The 16,946-nt window shown below is 38.0% G+C and overlaps 1 long non-coding RNA gene across 4 annotated transcripts in view; it reads left to right on the forward strand.

Annotated features, from left to right (window-relative positions):
* The window catches only part of LOC148790323 (uncharacterized), a 77,977-nt gene continuing 61,031 nt past the window's right edge, over positions 1-16,946 (forward strand). Inside the window, exons 1-5 of one of the 4 annotated variants that reach the window (XR_016078357.1) lie at positions 1-63; positions 264-346; positions 439-550; positions 5,837-6,054; positions 12,932-13,753. This is a non-coding gene — a long non-coding RNA (uncharacterized LOC148790323). Of the gene's footprint in view, positions 347-438; positions 551-5,836; positions 6,055-12,931; positions 13,754-16,946 lie in introns of those variants that run through there. The other 3 variants (XR_016078356.1, XR_016078354.1, XR_016078355.1) reach the window with 3 other exon arrangements.

Here is a 16,946-nt window from a genome sequence, read left to right on the forward strand (position 1 = left end):
GCTGCTTATTCGCTTTTGATAAGTATTTCTGTCTGGCTGCTTTGGATGGAGGTGAAGGACGTGGTAATTCCCGAAGGCCACCATCGCTCGATGAGTAGTTCTGTTAGAATTTTAAATATTACCGTTGTAAGAATCGTGGTATTTATTCTGCAATATTTGATACGCTTTACCCTGTTGTTTAAATTGATTTTGTAACGGTCTAAATCCTGAGAGCAAGAGATCATCGAGTAATTTCTATATAAGAGTTGGTGTTTTCCATTCAGAGAAAACAGAGAACAAGACCACTCGATTTCCTCAGACTTACCTGTGAATGGGCGATCCATGGCTCCAGAGCCAGTTCACTCAGGTGGAGCTTCGCAGCTTGAATTCCTATCGATGTTTTGTCTGTTTTCTTGATCTTGCATTTGAACCTGCAACGTTGGCGACTGGTTTCTGCAGTTCTGAGGGAGCTCGGGCGAGTGACAATCAGACACTTGCTTTCCAGGACGTCGGAGCTGAAAACCGTTGATGGTACTGACTAAACTCAAGGGCTTATAAAAACAAAGTCAAGGTTCTAACTAAACTCAGTTTCTTCATTCTTAACGCATTTGTGCATTTTTCAAAATTTTAATTGGAATCAACATTCCTGTTGATGGTACTGACTAGTATCTCTAAAACTCTCCCTGTTAAAGCTTTGCTATCTTCAAGGGTAAGAGATCCATCCTGGTTTAACCCATGCAAATACTAATGTATTCTTACCAGATGAACCTTTTCAAAAGCTTTTCATGCATGGGTTTACCTGTCTTTTTAGTTTCTTGGATGAGATTTAATTTGTTTTGGTGTCCGACATTTGTCATTCAGAGATCCGATAACAGATCTAATAACAGTTTTGGGTAGGATTTAATTTGTTTTGTTGTCCAAGTTTTGTCATACAAAGATCTAATAACAGATTGGATTTCAAACTGCTTTCATTAGATGCCAAACCAATTGGTCTTCCAACAATTTCAGATTTACTCAATCTGAGTTTTCTAGGTCCATTACCATGTCAAAAGGATTGATTTCCAATCACCCAAACACGATTCAAACTAGGCTCATTACCATGTCAAAGCTGAGATCAAGCAGAAGTCTAAAAGCTGAATTGTGTGTGCACCTGAATGTCTTTAGTCCTGTGATGTTTAAAAATGGAGGTGGTAAATTTTGCTGCGACCCCTGAGTTTATGGACACTCCTTCATCTCTTCTTCTTGTGGGAACTTCCCAAAGAGGGCCCTTCAATTGAGTTGATAATTAATATGTACCTTGGTTATTTAGGAAGGGTAATGTACCTTGGTTTACAACTAAAACTTGCCAGAAAGATGAACCCCTAAGAATAGGTAGAACTTCGGATGGGGCCTGAGCCTCAAGATACATCAACAACGGGTACCATAGAGTTCTTTTAATGTGAAACTCGAAATCTTTTCTTCTTCTTCATGTAATTATCTTTGTTCTAAGATAATAATTGTTATAGTTTCACAGGGAAAGGCTATATTTATCTGATTCTCTTTCTAATCAATCTTGTCACGAGCTTTCTTCCCATTGAAAAATACATGACGAGACTACCAATAAAAGTCTATTTCCGTGCTTGGTTCTACAGTAATATATTGTATAGCCTTTTCCCATGTCCAAATTAACCAAGCTTCTTTTACAGTCAACAACTGGTCAGAAATATTATTTGGTTTCACTTGGTATTAATTGTATAGATCTTTACTCTGGTTTCATGTCTTTCTCCAAGCCTGAAAAGGCACCAGACCTAGTCAACGTCTCGACAAACCTATGGTAGGACTGATTAATTCTGTTAGCAGGAGGGAAAGTAATCCTGAAATTCACTCAGCTGATGGCGGGGTAGATACTAGAGAGAGAGAGAGAGAGAGAGAGTTAACTTTAGGAAACTGGGGCCTTGCCTGAGCTGAAATATAGGTTCAAAGTTTAGTTAGACTTTGACATGCTCTAGGTTGTCCCATTAAAGGGCTTAGACCAACTTGCATAGATCTTGTAAGGTGGCTTGGCTGGTGCAAAGACAAACCGGATTCCAAGGTGTTATTACCATACTGGGCCTGGGCTGACAACCCAGCATTATTCTTTATACGATATAGAAACAATCATTGAACATGGGCTGGCGGGCCCATAAGCAGAGTATTCCAAGTATTTGAAAGCTCCAAAGTGAATAAAATCATGCATCTAATCTACTCTGTTTTTTTTTTTTAAGGTTTCAGCACCCTCTTATCTAGGCTGAATCCACCAATGGTTGGTCCTGCTCATCTGAATGTGTAATCTGTTGTGGGTCAAGGGAAATCCAGACAGCAAATACAGGTACCAATAACTGTCATCCAAGAGGGAACCTCTCTAGTTTGGACACCTGTTTTCACTTATTCGTTCACAACAACCATACATGCAGCTAGCCTACATTGTGTTAGACAGTTTTAGCTTAATACCCCTTAGAACAGGACTTATTTCCAATGTGAGGCCCTTTTGGGCATCCAACACGATTCACTCAAGGTTTTGTACAGAGCCGATCCAGATCCAGAGGTTCCCTGGTTCAGACTTCAGTAGACAGTTTGAAACAGCCACATCATTAGTACAGTAATACATGGAGAAAATGATCATGCATGCAGGAAAAGCTCCCTACTTGACCCAGTTCCTGTATGAACCAAACAGACTATGGGAATAGACCATTCCATTTCAAGGATTTTGATTCCGATTCTAACTGCAAACCAAATGGACCTTAAATGTTGATTCAATGTCAAGCTAAAAAGTATTGTGAACCATTCAATGGGATGACATAATTGTTATAGCTTTTGTAATTCAAGTACCTTTATATTAATAAAACACAGAATCCTAATACCAGTTTAAATAGTTTCTACTAATATTAGCTTTAATGTTTTTGAAAACCATGTTCATAGATGAATTATTTATCTTTAAATTTCCTTGTAAGCAAGTAGTATGGATGCATTTTTGTGTAATGGATATGTCACATAGCAATGTAATTTTTTTTTTTTATTTGTTTTGTTATAGGGTCACATAGCACATCTAAAGATGCAAAAGATAATGCCAAATGGTCAAAAAAAGAGGAAAGGATATTTGGTCCAATCTGATCCAGTCCAATGTGAGTACATTATTAATGGACCAGGTCTAATCCAATCCAATGAATATTTTGGACCATTTTGAATCGGGCCAATTTAATGTCTAGACTATCCAATCTATTCAAATTCGTTTTGATTTAGATTGGTTTCAACCCAAACTCGATCCATCAGCACCTAGCTTCTAAGGAAGATTTATTTGATTGCATCAAATAAACTAATCTTTGATGGAAGCAGCATCAGCAATCCAGGCCCATCTGGGGAGGGAGGAGTCTTTAGATATGCCAGTGGCACTGTAGTAGCACTATCTTCAGGACCTATTGGATGCGGGAATTCAATAAGAGATTAGGTGTTAGCTGTAGAACAAGGACTGAGGGAGGCAAAACAACTGAATTTGAAAAATATTGTAGTGGAAGGAGATTTCAAAGTTGTAATCAGTTAGCTTAGGAACAAGTAGTCAACAAGGAGATAAATTGTCTGGCTAGGTAAGTAGTTATAACCTTCCAATGGGTGCCAAGATCAGTAAATGCAAGGGCTGATGCTTTGGCTAAACAAGGGGTATATAACAAATATTTGAAGGTTGTAGTACTGTAACTATGGGATAGGTGGCTAGTCTAGCCTATTTTGGGATTCTAAGCCTTATACATACTTTATTCTTTTTTTATTATTAATAAACTTTGTTACCTATCAAAAAAAAAAAAATAATAATTGAAAGGTATGCAGGATCAGTGTATGTTGGAGAAATGATAAAGAGGTCTTAGGTTTTTATAGGGGTTATCTTTGTTATCAATATAGGAGGACTGTGTATTGCCAGCCTCTGGACTAGGAAATTTGGAAGGAATGGGCAAGATGGTGCTTTCTTTGTTAATTGTCTTTCATATGGACTCTCCAAAGTGGATGAAGCATCCTTGCTGGACACGTATTGGATTCTGGCACTATATGGGTTCGTGATGGGCACTTCAACATAACATTTTCCTTTTATCTACTTGCTTAATTGACATAAATAAGCAGACAATATATAATGAATGCAATTGAATGTATTATCTCTAGGAATCATCATTAAAAAATAAAAATTTAAACCTTTTTATAAGGAATATTTTACAAGTCTATACTTTTTAATAGATGTGCCCACGAATCAATTTGGAGTTTTTAATAATAGCTATTGCCCACATTATCCCATTCTTCTATTCCTTCTCCTCCTATTCATGTTTTCTCTTTCGACCCATGTCCACACTCAACCTCCACCTTTTCTTCCTCAAAATGCAAACCATCTTCAAAACAACCTTCAACCTGACCTTCAGTGGATTTATCATCATTTGACACTTCCTTTCCTTCGGTCTCATCTTCATATTCCAACGCAAATCCTGCGTTACTTTTTGCTTTCCCGTCTCCCTTCTCTCCCCTTTCCAGCCTCTCTGAATTGACAAAGGCACTCTCTTCCGAGGTCAACAAATCTTGCCTTTCTGATTCACATCTAACCTTTAGCGTCTCCGAGACTTCAACCTTGGGCTCGATTTTGAATAGAAGATATTTTTTTGATGAACAACAAAAACTGATTTGTTATAATAATAAGGAAAGTGTACAAAGGGGATAGAGGGAGTCCTAGAGTTTTTCTAGGACTCGAGAAAAAATCAGATTGGCAAGACATAGAGTCCTAGAGTTTTTCTGGGGTTTCTTCAAGAATTATTATTAGAAATCTCCGAACCATTCCTAGATGACGTTGCATCACAAAATTCAAGAATAAGCACGAGCTTTAAAAACTTGTTTCATTTATTCTAAAATGTAGGACAACAGAACAATTTAGGGGGCATTCTTTTTTTTGGATTTTGAGAGGGGGGAAAGTTGGTCAATGGGATTTTGGTTCCCATTGACCAAGAAATCCATGTTCTTTTTTTCAGATTTATGTGGGGACTAGGGAAACTTTATTTTCCTGGGTATCAGTAAGTGATATCCATCGCCCAGGTAAACCTTATTTACCTTGGAAAAAAAGGAACATGGCTAAATGCACTTACCCACCCAGGTGTGTAACTTACCGAAAAGTGAACAGGGCCATATACGTAAGTGTCCAATGAACAAAATATCATTTGCAAAGAAAGAAATAGAAGAATCTTTGAAGATAATGAACAAAAGCTGGATAAATTAGTGGCAACGGTGGGTAAATCCGTTGCAGATTGGGTCTTAATTTTGCCAGAGTTCTCTCAGCTTTAGAGAGAAGATTTGGGGGAAGTTTATGGGAGGTGGAGGGGATTCGAAATTGTAATCTAGAAAATTAAATTTGTAATGTTTGTGTAAAGATTTTTGGTTGTTTAGGTGCTATCTTATAACCTATCCAGATTGTACTCTCTTTTATTTTAATGAAATTTTCTTTTTTACTTTTCAAGCCAAAAAAAAAAAAATGTAGCCAGCAGCAAACAACCTTGCATAATTTTTTCCCTTGAAAGAAAAGACCAGAATGATAAAAAAATGGGTATGCAATGGTTTAGTTCCAGGTAGTTTTCTCTTTGTATTTTGGATATCCCATGTTTTACAACTGGAAGCAAGGCTATTTTTCTTTATTTATGCTGATTTTTTTATTCTCTCCAGATATGTGATAAATAACTATATGTTGATAATATTTGCAAACTGCATGTTAACAGTACATAATTTGTATGTTGCTTTTGAATTTGTTAAAATAATTTCTAATTTGGCATGTTTGGTTTGATCTCCTATTATAAACTTCCATTCTAATTTTGGCTGGAAATAGGAAATTATTTCACATCTTCCTCAAGCAATTCCTACTTGTATACAAGAATTGGGTGCCTTTATTTTCTCTCCAGTTGCCTGACGTTGCTCTATCTACCTCTGGGGAGTATTCATCAAGTTTTGACGATGTAATTGTTGGCTTCTCTGCTGGACACCTTACTGAAATAATTCTTATTCTAGCTCAAGAGATAGCACAGTTAACTGCTCTTGTTGGCGAATGTAAGTTTGTGCATCTTGTTCTTATAAAGATGTCTCTTTTCAGTTATGATTTTGATATTTATTGGCATATTTTACATTGAAGTGGCATGAAATAATTCTTATTCTAGCTTAGGAGATAGGTCAATTATGATATTTGCTTTTTATGTGTAGACAGTTTTTATAATATCTCTTTAGAATGGCATATTTTAAACATTTTAGAAGTGTAAATGCCATGAAATATACTCTTCAAGAAGTGTCCATGAGGTTTCTGGTGTTCTATTGGGTAAAATATAGTATCTGATTAGGTACACAATGCATGTACATATATCTAGGTAGCATAACTTATATTAATTGCTCTTGTTCCCTAGATCTTTGTGTCCTTTTCTAGCAAATATTACTAGGAAACATCTCTAAATTCAGTTCTCAGCTATGCAATATCCACGGATGAGTCCCTTATACTATACAAGTAAATAATCAACTAGGAAAGGAGATACCCCACTCTCAGTTGCTTTAGTGATATCTTAACACCTATTGCTGCACTTTTTGTTTTTCTATCAATAAATTTCTTCCCTTGATTCTTCAAAAAAATAAGAATCGGCACAAAATTAGTATAAACAAACCCCATATCAAAAGATTGAAAATCAACATATTTATGAGAAGAAAAATAAGAAAGAAATTATACAAAACATAAGGGCCGAGCCCTTGTTTTGGTCCTAGGAAGAACACATCCAGCTTTGCCCACTCTCCATTGTTGGACCCTCGTATTTCATTCTTCATCCTCAGACCAAAAGACTCCAATTTGGTTTCTTGTAACAAAACAATTTGGTTTCTCCTCCTTCCATCTCTCAACCCTTTCACACTCCTTCATATTAACTTCATCTTCTGATTCTCCCCTCCCCCCCTTCAACAGCCCCTCTATTCCTCTTCAAGTGGTCCTATTATCTTCCCTTCGCCCTCCTCCCCCCTTCTTGATATTCTCCGTTATTGACCCTTTTTTCTTGCTCTTCCCTTCTGTTCCGCTCGTACTGTTCTATATAGCCTTTCCCACCACCTCTTCTCCTCCCAGGAAGAATAAACCCAATGTCTTGCCAACCTCTACCTGTCTTTCTATCAACTTGTTTATATCCACTTTCCTCCTTCCCAGTGGTGATTCTCTTCTATCTTCTTTTCCCGTCACTTTCTTCTTTATTAAATCCTATCTCGCCCCTTGATTCCCCTCCCTGATTTCACTCTTTCCTGTGTTATCCTCCTCGCTCTTCTCCTCCACTTCTTACTTTTTGATCCAGACCTCCTTACCCTTGAAGCATCGACCGTCTTCCTTACAGCTTCATCTTCAACCTCTGAGCTTCCTTTGTTTAAGGAATTAGTAGAAAGTAGAGATGTCCAAGAAGGAGAAATAGAGGTGATCGGAGATGAAGGGTCAACTCTTACCTCGTTGTGCGCCCTCACCTTTGACTGACGAGAAGAAAGCGTAGCTTGATTAGAAGGCCCCTCTTTCCTTGCCAGATGGGTGGTTCCTTCCTTGCTTCTTCTTCTTTAGCTAATTGATAATAGAAGGCCCCTCTTTCCTTGCCAGATGGGTGGTTCCTTCCTTGCTTCTTCTTCTTTTATGCATGCATTCATCACTGCATTCATGCATCCATTCATTCATACATTCATGGTTTCATTCATGCATCCATACATTTCCTTCATTAATTCATCCATTCGGTCATTCATTATTCTTGTATTCATTCTCACATTTATGCATGCATTCATCACTGCATTCATGCATCCATTCATTCATACATTCCTGGTTTCATTCATGCATCCATACATTTCCTTCATTAATTCATCCATTCGGTCACACTTTCTGGTATTCGTTCATTTGTTCCCAATCCCTAAACCCACCCCAATTTGTCCTAACTTACAACAGCAAGTTTCACCCTTGTTTAACAAATATAAATTCCTTCCCTAGAACTGGCCACCTTTATTCCTAGGAAGTACCTTAGAGGTCCTAAGTCCTTTATCCCAAACATTGAGGCCAAAAACTTCATAAGTATTTTGTTCTCCTTTGAATCATTTCCTATCACTACCATGTCATCCACATACAATCAATGCTGATAATTTCACTCCACTTTTTCTATAGAATAGTGTGTGATCAGCAATGCTTTAACGCTTTAATTTCACCTCACAGTTTTCATTGCCTTGCACAATCTTTCAAATCACTCTAGGCGAATGCTTAAGTCCAAAGCAATAACTCAGAAAAGGGGGGAAAAAGACTCTCCCGTTCCTTTCTTCCCAAATACTTTTGCCATTACACTACTCTAATTCGAATCACCTCCAAGACATCGAGAAGACTTTTTTCTCTCTAAAAAAGACTCTCCCGTTCCTTTCTTCCCAACTAGTTCAACATGCAGCAACCCTAATCATCTGTACCCAAACAAAGATAAACACTACTCCCAAATGTGATTAGAAAAAGAGCAGGAAATTAGTAAGTGGTAACAAGTGTCACCCTTAGCCTTGAAAAGAACACACCTGCAAGGAGATTAATAACTATAAGGCCTCTTTCTCTTTAGGAGATCACAAGTGTTGACTCTTTCTAGGATTGCTTCCTAGCAAAAACTCCCAATCTTCAGAGGAATAGGTTTGCACCAAACTTCCTTTACTAGAGAAGGCTGCCCTAACTGATCCAATGGATGGAGTAGAGCTTTGAAGTAAGAAGCACAAGAAAAAATACCAGAGGCTAACAAAGTCCATGCTCTGCTATCAGGTTTAGTAGGACCTAGAAAAACTCCTTCAAGGATACCAAGAAGATACAAAGTACTATTCAATTCTGACTCCTTAATTACTCTTCTAAAACCCATATTCCACACCCAATGGCTGACGAAGCTTGTGAAGGTACCAAAAAACTGGAAATAGGCTCATCTTTCAAAGTAGATAGAAGGATGAGAATCGATCCTTCAAGGGAGATTCCCTAATCCACACTTGCTCCCAAAACTTAATGAGGTTATCAGAATGCAAAGCATACCTTGTTCGGGGCAAGAACAGAGGCAAAGAAGCTTGGATGGCTTTCCAGTGTGAAGCTTTTGTAGTGCTCACCGAGATTCCAGCATCCCATCCATTGCTTGCAACCTCAAATACTCATCACAATCTTTGTCCACAACTTCTCTTTTTTCTGGGGGAAATCTCCATAACCACTTACCCAACAAAGCCACATTACTCTTCTAAAAATTCCCTCGGCCTAAGTGTTTGCATTCCTTACTTCTACTTACCAGGATCCACCTAATCCTATGATCCTTTTTCTCCTCACCTGGATCTTACAAAAAGTCCCTTGTTAGCTTTTTCAATCTCCTAGAAGTCTTCATTGCCACTTTAAATACTGACAAAAAGTATATCGGAAGGTTGGCTAAAGTAGATTTTATCATAATGGCTCTTCCTCCCAAAGACAAATAATTTCTCTTACAAGATGCTAACCTCTATTCAAATCTTTCTACCACCAGGTCCTAGAAATTGTCTCATTGGATTATCCCTACGAGGAAGCCAAATACTTTACTGGCCAATTGGACACCACACACTCAAAGATGCCCACACACACTTCCATCTCACTCTCCTCTCATTTCACCGCTACTATACAACTTTTATGAAAGTTCACCTTCAAATTCAACAAATGCTCAAAAAACTATATGGTGAGTTTCTAGTGCCTAAACCAACTTCGATCATCATCTTCACTAAAGAGAATGAAGGAATTGGGGAATGAATCAATGTAAAACTGAATGAATTGATTAGTTAAGGAACTATAAGAAGAAAAATGACATCATCCTTCCTTGTTCAAACTCCATCTTTTTTTTGGATACAAATCAATATCTAGCAATTTTTCTCATTTCATTGTGTTAGCTCTCGATGTGGAGGGGTGTGGCTTACACAATAGAATAAGCTTTAATTTCAATAAGATAGAAGAAGAAGAGAAGAAAGAAGAGGGAGAGAAAAGAGGAACAAGAGAAGAAAGTGTTGAGAGAGCCAAAAGAATATTCTAGCGCTGCCAAACTTCATATATATATATATATATTAGGGCAACCATACATTATAAAAAGAGACAAAAGACCAATGTGCCCCCTACAACACATGATTAATATTACATCACTCCCCCTCAAGTTGGAGCATAGATGTCAATTATCCCTAACTTGTCACATATATTATGATGCCGCAAGGAGTTTAATCCCTTAGTAAACACATCTACAAGTTGTTCTTTTAAGCTGATATATAGAGTGCACACTTCTCTTTTCTCAAGTTTCTCTCTAATAAAATGCTTATCAACTTCAATGTGATTGATTCTATCATGGAGGACTAGATTGGCTGCAATGTTGACAACTACTTTATTGTCACAATAGAGTAACATTGGGACATCAAAGGGAAAGCCCAATTCACTTAATAGGTTCTTGATCCATAGTAGCTCAATAACTCTATGTGACATGACCCTGTATCTGGCTACCACACTCTGTTTCTTACTTCTCCAAGTAACAAGATTTCCTTCTACAAAGGTACAATAGCCACTAGTGTATTTCCTATCATCCACAGAGCTGACCCAATCAACATCAGTCTAAACCTCATCTCTTCTGTGACCATGCTTCTTGAAAAGAAGGCATGTCCTTGGGAATTTCTTCAGATATCTAAGCACCCTGTCTGCAGCTTCTAAGTGGGCTGCCTTGGGAGCATGCATGAACTAACTGAGAACTCCCACGACATATGCAATGTCAGGCCTAGGCATAGATAAATAGAGAAGTCAACACACAAGTATTTGGTATTTTTTTTGGCCATTCAAGGTCTCACCATCAACCCCCAAGTTTGTGGTTCATATCTATAGGAGTATTAGTTGGTTTGGCTCCAAGTTTTTTTTTTTTTGATTATCAAAGGAAACTTTTATTTGAAATTAGATTTAAGAAGTTTTACAACTTTGTGTATGGAACTAGAAGTCCCATACGATTACATATTTCCGTCCCTTTTACAATGCAGCCCAAAACAATTGTTGCCTCAAAGCCCCTTGTTTAGTAAGATGATCAGCTAACCCATTTGCACTCCTTCTAACCCATTTAAATTCTGCCACTACCTCCCTTGCAACCTTTTCCACTTCCCTTAGCACTTGTTTGAAGGTCCACGTTCTATTGTTATTAGCCCAAGAGATGATCACCTTGGAATCCCCTTCAACCTCAACTTTCCTCATTCCAAGTTGCTTGGCTATCTTCAATCCTTGTAGCAAAGCCATTACCTCAGCTTTTAGGGAGTTGCCCATGCCAATAGGTCTAGAGAATAATGCTAATATCCTCCCTTCAGAATTTCTAATTACTCCCCCGATACCTGACAATCCCAGATTTCCAAATGAACTTCCACCAAAATTCAGTTTAATTCTGTTACCATCTAGGGGTTTCCATTCCGTCCTTAATCTCTCTTTCACTCTTGAAGATTGTGCTCTACTTTTGTCCAGGATCTTATAATGTTTGTAGTTGGGAACTCTTGGAAGATATGCAAAGAGCTTACCTAATGGGCTACTTTAATTTTGATTGTGTCAATCACCTCCTCCATGGTTCTACTCTTTTCTAAGAATATTCTGTTATTCCTTTCTTCCCATATCACCCAACAAATAGCTGCCTTTGTTGCTTCCCACATAACTTTCCCTCTTTTCTTTGATTGCCTCAAAAAATCTCGGTTAAAAAGACCTACCACATCTTGAGGAGAAACCCACCTGCAACCAAAGAGAAGACAAAAAGAATCCCAAACAAGATGCACAAAGGAACAAGATAAAAATAGGTATGTCAAGGTCTCACCACTTTCCTTACAAAGGGAGCACATCTGAGGAGAAGGCAAGCAAAAGGCCTTCTTTTCTGTAACATATCAAACGTATTAACCTTGCCAAGGAAAATTTCCCAACAGAAGGCTTGAATTTTTGGGGGGATAGCCTTACTCCAAATTTCTTTTATAGGGAAGTCCCCATCCGGGTTGCTAGGTGAGGCAAGGACATTAAAGAAAGAGGAACAAGAGAATAGGCCATTTGGGGAGCCTTTCCAAACTCTGGAGTCTTCCAAGGACGGGTCCAAAAGAATTTGTCCTAGAAGATCCAGCAAGTGAATTAAGGATGCACATTCATTTTCCCTCAGGCCCCTTTTGAATCCCATATTCCAATTGTGACCCCACTTGGGCTAGGATTACCCAAAAAACTTATTGTTTTCCCTTTGAAGTTTGACAAAGTGTAAAGGTAGATGATAAAGATAAACTATGCTGTACTAACTGTCAAAAATCTAGGCACACCTGTGAGACATGTTGGGAATTGCATAAGAAACCAAATTAGGCACAAGAACTAAGCAAGAAATCAGCATAAGAATAGAGCAAGAATCCAAATTAGAAGTTCACCTTGGCCAAGCTTGCACCTCATGAGCTGCAAAGTGGTTTTTCTACTATTAGTTCTTCTCAGAATTGCCACCCTCAGGTTCTGATCTCAAGGAGGATATTATCAACTCTCTCCATGACCATTTGGAACAATATAGTAGGGTTATCTGACAGGTAGATTTTGGATCCACCCCTTCTACATCGTTTGCCTCTTTTTGAGTTAACTTTGCCTCTGGTTTCCATGTAGCTACTGATACCCTAGAATCCCTGTGGATAATTGATTCCGGTGTTACCAATCATATGATTGGTAAGTCAACCTTTTTTTCCTTTCTACACCCTTTTCTTTGGCAAAGATAAAGTGAGGTTAGGTGATGGATCCTTCTCCATTGTTGGTCAAGGATCTATATCTTTGCCTTTTGGTCTTTCATTATTAAATGTTTTACATGTTCCAAAGTTGCCCATTAACCTGTTTTCTATTAGCAGTATTACACATGCCTTGAACTGTTCAGTAATATTTCTTCCCCATTCTTGTGCTTTTTAGGATTTGGCATCCGGGAAGATGATTTGTAGAGGGAATATGGCTGATGGTCTATATGTGTTGGAGAATAAAGCTGGCCTTGCAGTCTCAGGAGAATTGAGTCAGTCAAGTAAGAGTCGAGTCGTTTTGTGTTACCATCCTTTGGGCCATATGCCTTTTAAATCCTTGAAGTACTTGTTTCTAGATTTGTTCAAGTCTGTGTTAGTTAGTGATTTTAAGTGTCAAGTGTATAAACTAAGCAAGCATTGTAGAACTTCATTTTCTTTATGTAATAAAAAATCAAATTTTCTTTTTTATATTGTGTTTTCTAAGGTCTCGGAATCAATTAATATTCTAATTGAAAATTGCTACAAATATTTTATCACTTTTATTGATGACTTCTCTCAATGCACTCGGGTTTACCCTATGCACTCATGAGAAGAAGTCCCAAAACTTGTGAAAGATTTTCAAAGTATGGATTGCACCCAATTTCAGGCAGAGATTCAAGTTACCCTATGTGAGTGTATAGGGTAAAAACAAGTATATTGAAAGAAGTCATCAATAAGGGAGATAAAGTATTTGTAGTCATTTTCAGTTGGAATATAAATCGGTTCTCAAACATCAGAAAACACAATGTGAGAAGGAAATTTTGATATTTTATTATGTAAAGGAAAAAGGAAGTTGTACAATTCTTGCCTTCCTGGAGACCAAATACTGAGATTGGGATCCAAAATCTATTTGTCGGATAACCCTACATTATTGTTCCAAATGGTCATTGGGGGAGTTGATATCATATTTTCCTTGAGATCAGAACCGTGGGGCAATTCTAAGAAGAATCCATAGTAGAGAACTACTCTGAGGCTCATGAGATGCAAGCTTGGCCAAGGTGAAATTCTTCTGGTTTGGATTCTTTCTCTGTTCTTGAGTTGGTTTCTTGCTTAGTTCTTGTGCCCACTTTGGTTTCCCGTGGAATTCCCAACATGTCTCGTAGGTGTACTTGGATTTTTGATAGTTAGTATACCATAACTTTATCATCTACCTTTTTTTGATTTTCCTCTTTTTTGCTGAACTAGTATTACCTTTCACAACTAAAGCCATGGTCTTGCCCTCAGAAGGATTCATAACAGATCTCCTAATCTATGCAAACGAAATCAATGCATACACCTCTTGGACATATGGGATATACTTGCTGCCCAAAATCTATACCCAAAGGGCTCATACATGGGTTAAGGCCTAGTATGAAAGCAACACCTGTTGTTGGGAGAACAACTATTTATAGGCTTTGGCGTCTTTATCATTATTTGTTAGACAGTGTGTAAGTATGAGGTGGTCAGGCAATGTGGCGTCTTTATCATTATCTGTTAGGACTAATTTGGGCGTGAACTTCCACCTTGGGATATGCGTTTGTGGCATCCGTATCAGGTATGCATCTCCCTCTTTGTTTGGTTTCAAATGTGGTCTATAGTTCAGTGCAAGACCAATCCTGAAAAATGCAGTTTTTTGAAACATAGGGAATTCGATTCTCGAAAGGATTAGAAATTTTTGAAATTTCGCCCAACCATCTAGCATGATTCAGCCATCCATTTGATGGATCCCAACCCTTCTTTCAGTATCCCATTCAGTGTTTGGTAGTAGCCCGACTCTTTCTAAAGTGAAGTGAGGGCATAATAGTAAGTTGATAAGCTTCTTTCTCCTTACTTACATGTTGACAGTTATGCTTGTAACTGATATATTTTAGCATAGTGCTTTGTTCTGAGTATGTTGCCTTCACTTGTTGCCATATCCTTTTGCTATCTCAGCCCACATAAAATTCTGCGATAGATGGTAACAACTTTGGGACTCCTCAATACACTCATGTCTCTTCTTTATTAGCATCACCACAAGGGCCCTGAGCCTTTTTAATTTCAACTCTCTTCATAGAAGAGGTATTGGGCTGTGAGTGATCTACCAGCCAACTTTATTGCTGTGTTGATACGTAATCACTTAAAAGCAACATGACTCGGTTCAAAGCCCCTCCTTTTTGGTACAGACCGGTCTAAGTCTTCCTCTTGACCATCCCGTTCAAGGGACTTTTGGGAGTACATCATTCACCTCTGATCCATCAATGCTCTTTCTTATTCTTTTTGTCTCAATTACCTTCCATCCCTTATACAATCACCCACCATCTTTCAACATCAATGTCGGAATTCCAACTCCGGTGAATTACAACGGCCTGATCCCTTGCCAAAGGGTATGTAGGCAGCCCCTTCGCTACAACTACTTTCTCTTGCTCCTTTTCTTTTCTCATTTCCAGTTCAGCTGCCTAGCCAATCCCTCAGAATTCGAATTAGAGTACAAACCATCTATCGACCGCTTTACACCTCTAAATTCACCCACTTAAACCCTATACTTATTAAATCTGAATAAAAACAAATAAACACAAGAACCACTAGGGGAACATAATCGAAGCCCATTCAACAAGACCTCTCTTGCATTCATACATTTTCTTTTATTGCTTTGTTTCTTACCTTCCTTGCTTCATTCTTCTTTTCTTTTTTTTGTTCCTTACCTAATTGATTCATTCATTTCTACATTGATTTATTCCTAAATTCCTTCGTCTACATTAATTCATTCATTCAATTATGCATTTATTCACCATTCCTTTGTGCATTCATGCATAGGTATTGGAGCATAGATTTATTCAATATTAATGAATTCAATCTCGCGATTATGCATGCATTCATGATTGCATTCTTGCCTTGGAATTCATGCATTAGACATCCATTCATTCATACATGCATTCATTCATTTGTTTCCATTCATGCATTCACCTTCATTAATGTTTGCATAATGCGAGAATGATAAAGAATGAATTAATTTGGATGCTGGAATTGAGCAATGAATAAATGTAGAAATGAATGAAAGAAAAATGAAAGAATTCATTAGGTAAAGACAAGAAGAAGAAAAATGACCTCATCTTTCCTTGTTGAAACCTTGTTTCTGTTGATACAAATCAATCTAGCAATTTCTTCTATTTCATCCCTACTTCCCATAAGATTCATTATGGCACTAGTGCTTTCTTTAAACCAACATGGGTTGGTTCAAAGACCCTCTTTTTTGGTTTAGACTAGTCTAAGTCTTCTACCTGCTCCTCCTGTTCAAGAGTTTTGGGATCATCATTCACCTCCGAACCATCAATGCTATCTTTTCTTCCTTCCTTCTATCTAAATCACCTTCCATCTCCTATACAACCACACCACCCATCGTCTTTCTCCATCATTTCCGGAATTCCAACACCAGTGAACTACAACGGCCTAATCCCTCGCTAGGTGGTAAGTTGGCAGCCCCTTCAGGGTCTGACCACTTTCTCTTCCTCATTCTTTCTCCCTTTTCTGGATCATCCGTCTAGCCAGTCTGTTAGACTTCGGGTTGGAGTACAGACCATCATTTGTTAACCGTGTGACACCTCATATTTCAACCTCTTAAAACACTAAACCTATTAAATTTGAATAGAAACAACTAAACACAAGAACTGCTTGGAACCTAATCCAATCCCATTCACCAAGACCTCTCTTCTGTTCTTATTTTTTGTTTTATTACTCTATTTCTTTTTGTTAGTCAGTTAGAGAAGGGTATTTTAGTCTTTTCCCTTTATATATTGTGTTGGCTGTATGTCTCCTCACATGCAGGGGCATTTCAGTCTTTTGAATCTTTTTTTTTCAAATTTTAAGTATCTGGTTGCGGGGGGTTAGACGAAGAGTCTGACCAGTTCGACACTTTCTCCCCTTCCTTCTTTCTTCTTTCTCTCTCTTCTCTTCTCTGTTCGGCTGAACACTTTCATGGTATCAGAGCGCTAGTATTAGAAGCCCACTGCAACCATCTGTCTTCTCCTTTATTTTCTTGTTTTTTTTTTGGGCATGAGAAATCTGGATTAGAGAAGAAGAAACCCAGGTCTCTATGGCAACATTTAGAGGTTCGTGACAGTAGAGTTTTTGTTTCTGCACAACTTTTTTTTATGCTGTGAGAAATCTGGATTAGAGGATTGTGAAGTAACCCAGAT

Source organism: Nelumbo nucifera, chromosome 7 (assembly GCF_055504915.1).
Source record: "Nelumbo nucifera cultivar China Antique chromosome 7, China Antique-T2T, whole genome shotgun sequence".
NCBI lineage: Eukaryota > Viridiplantae > Streptophyta > Magnoliopsida > Proteales > Nelumbonaceae > Nelumbo > Nelumbo nucifera.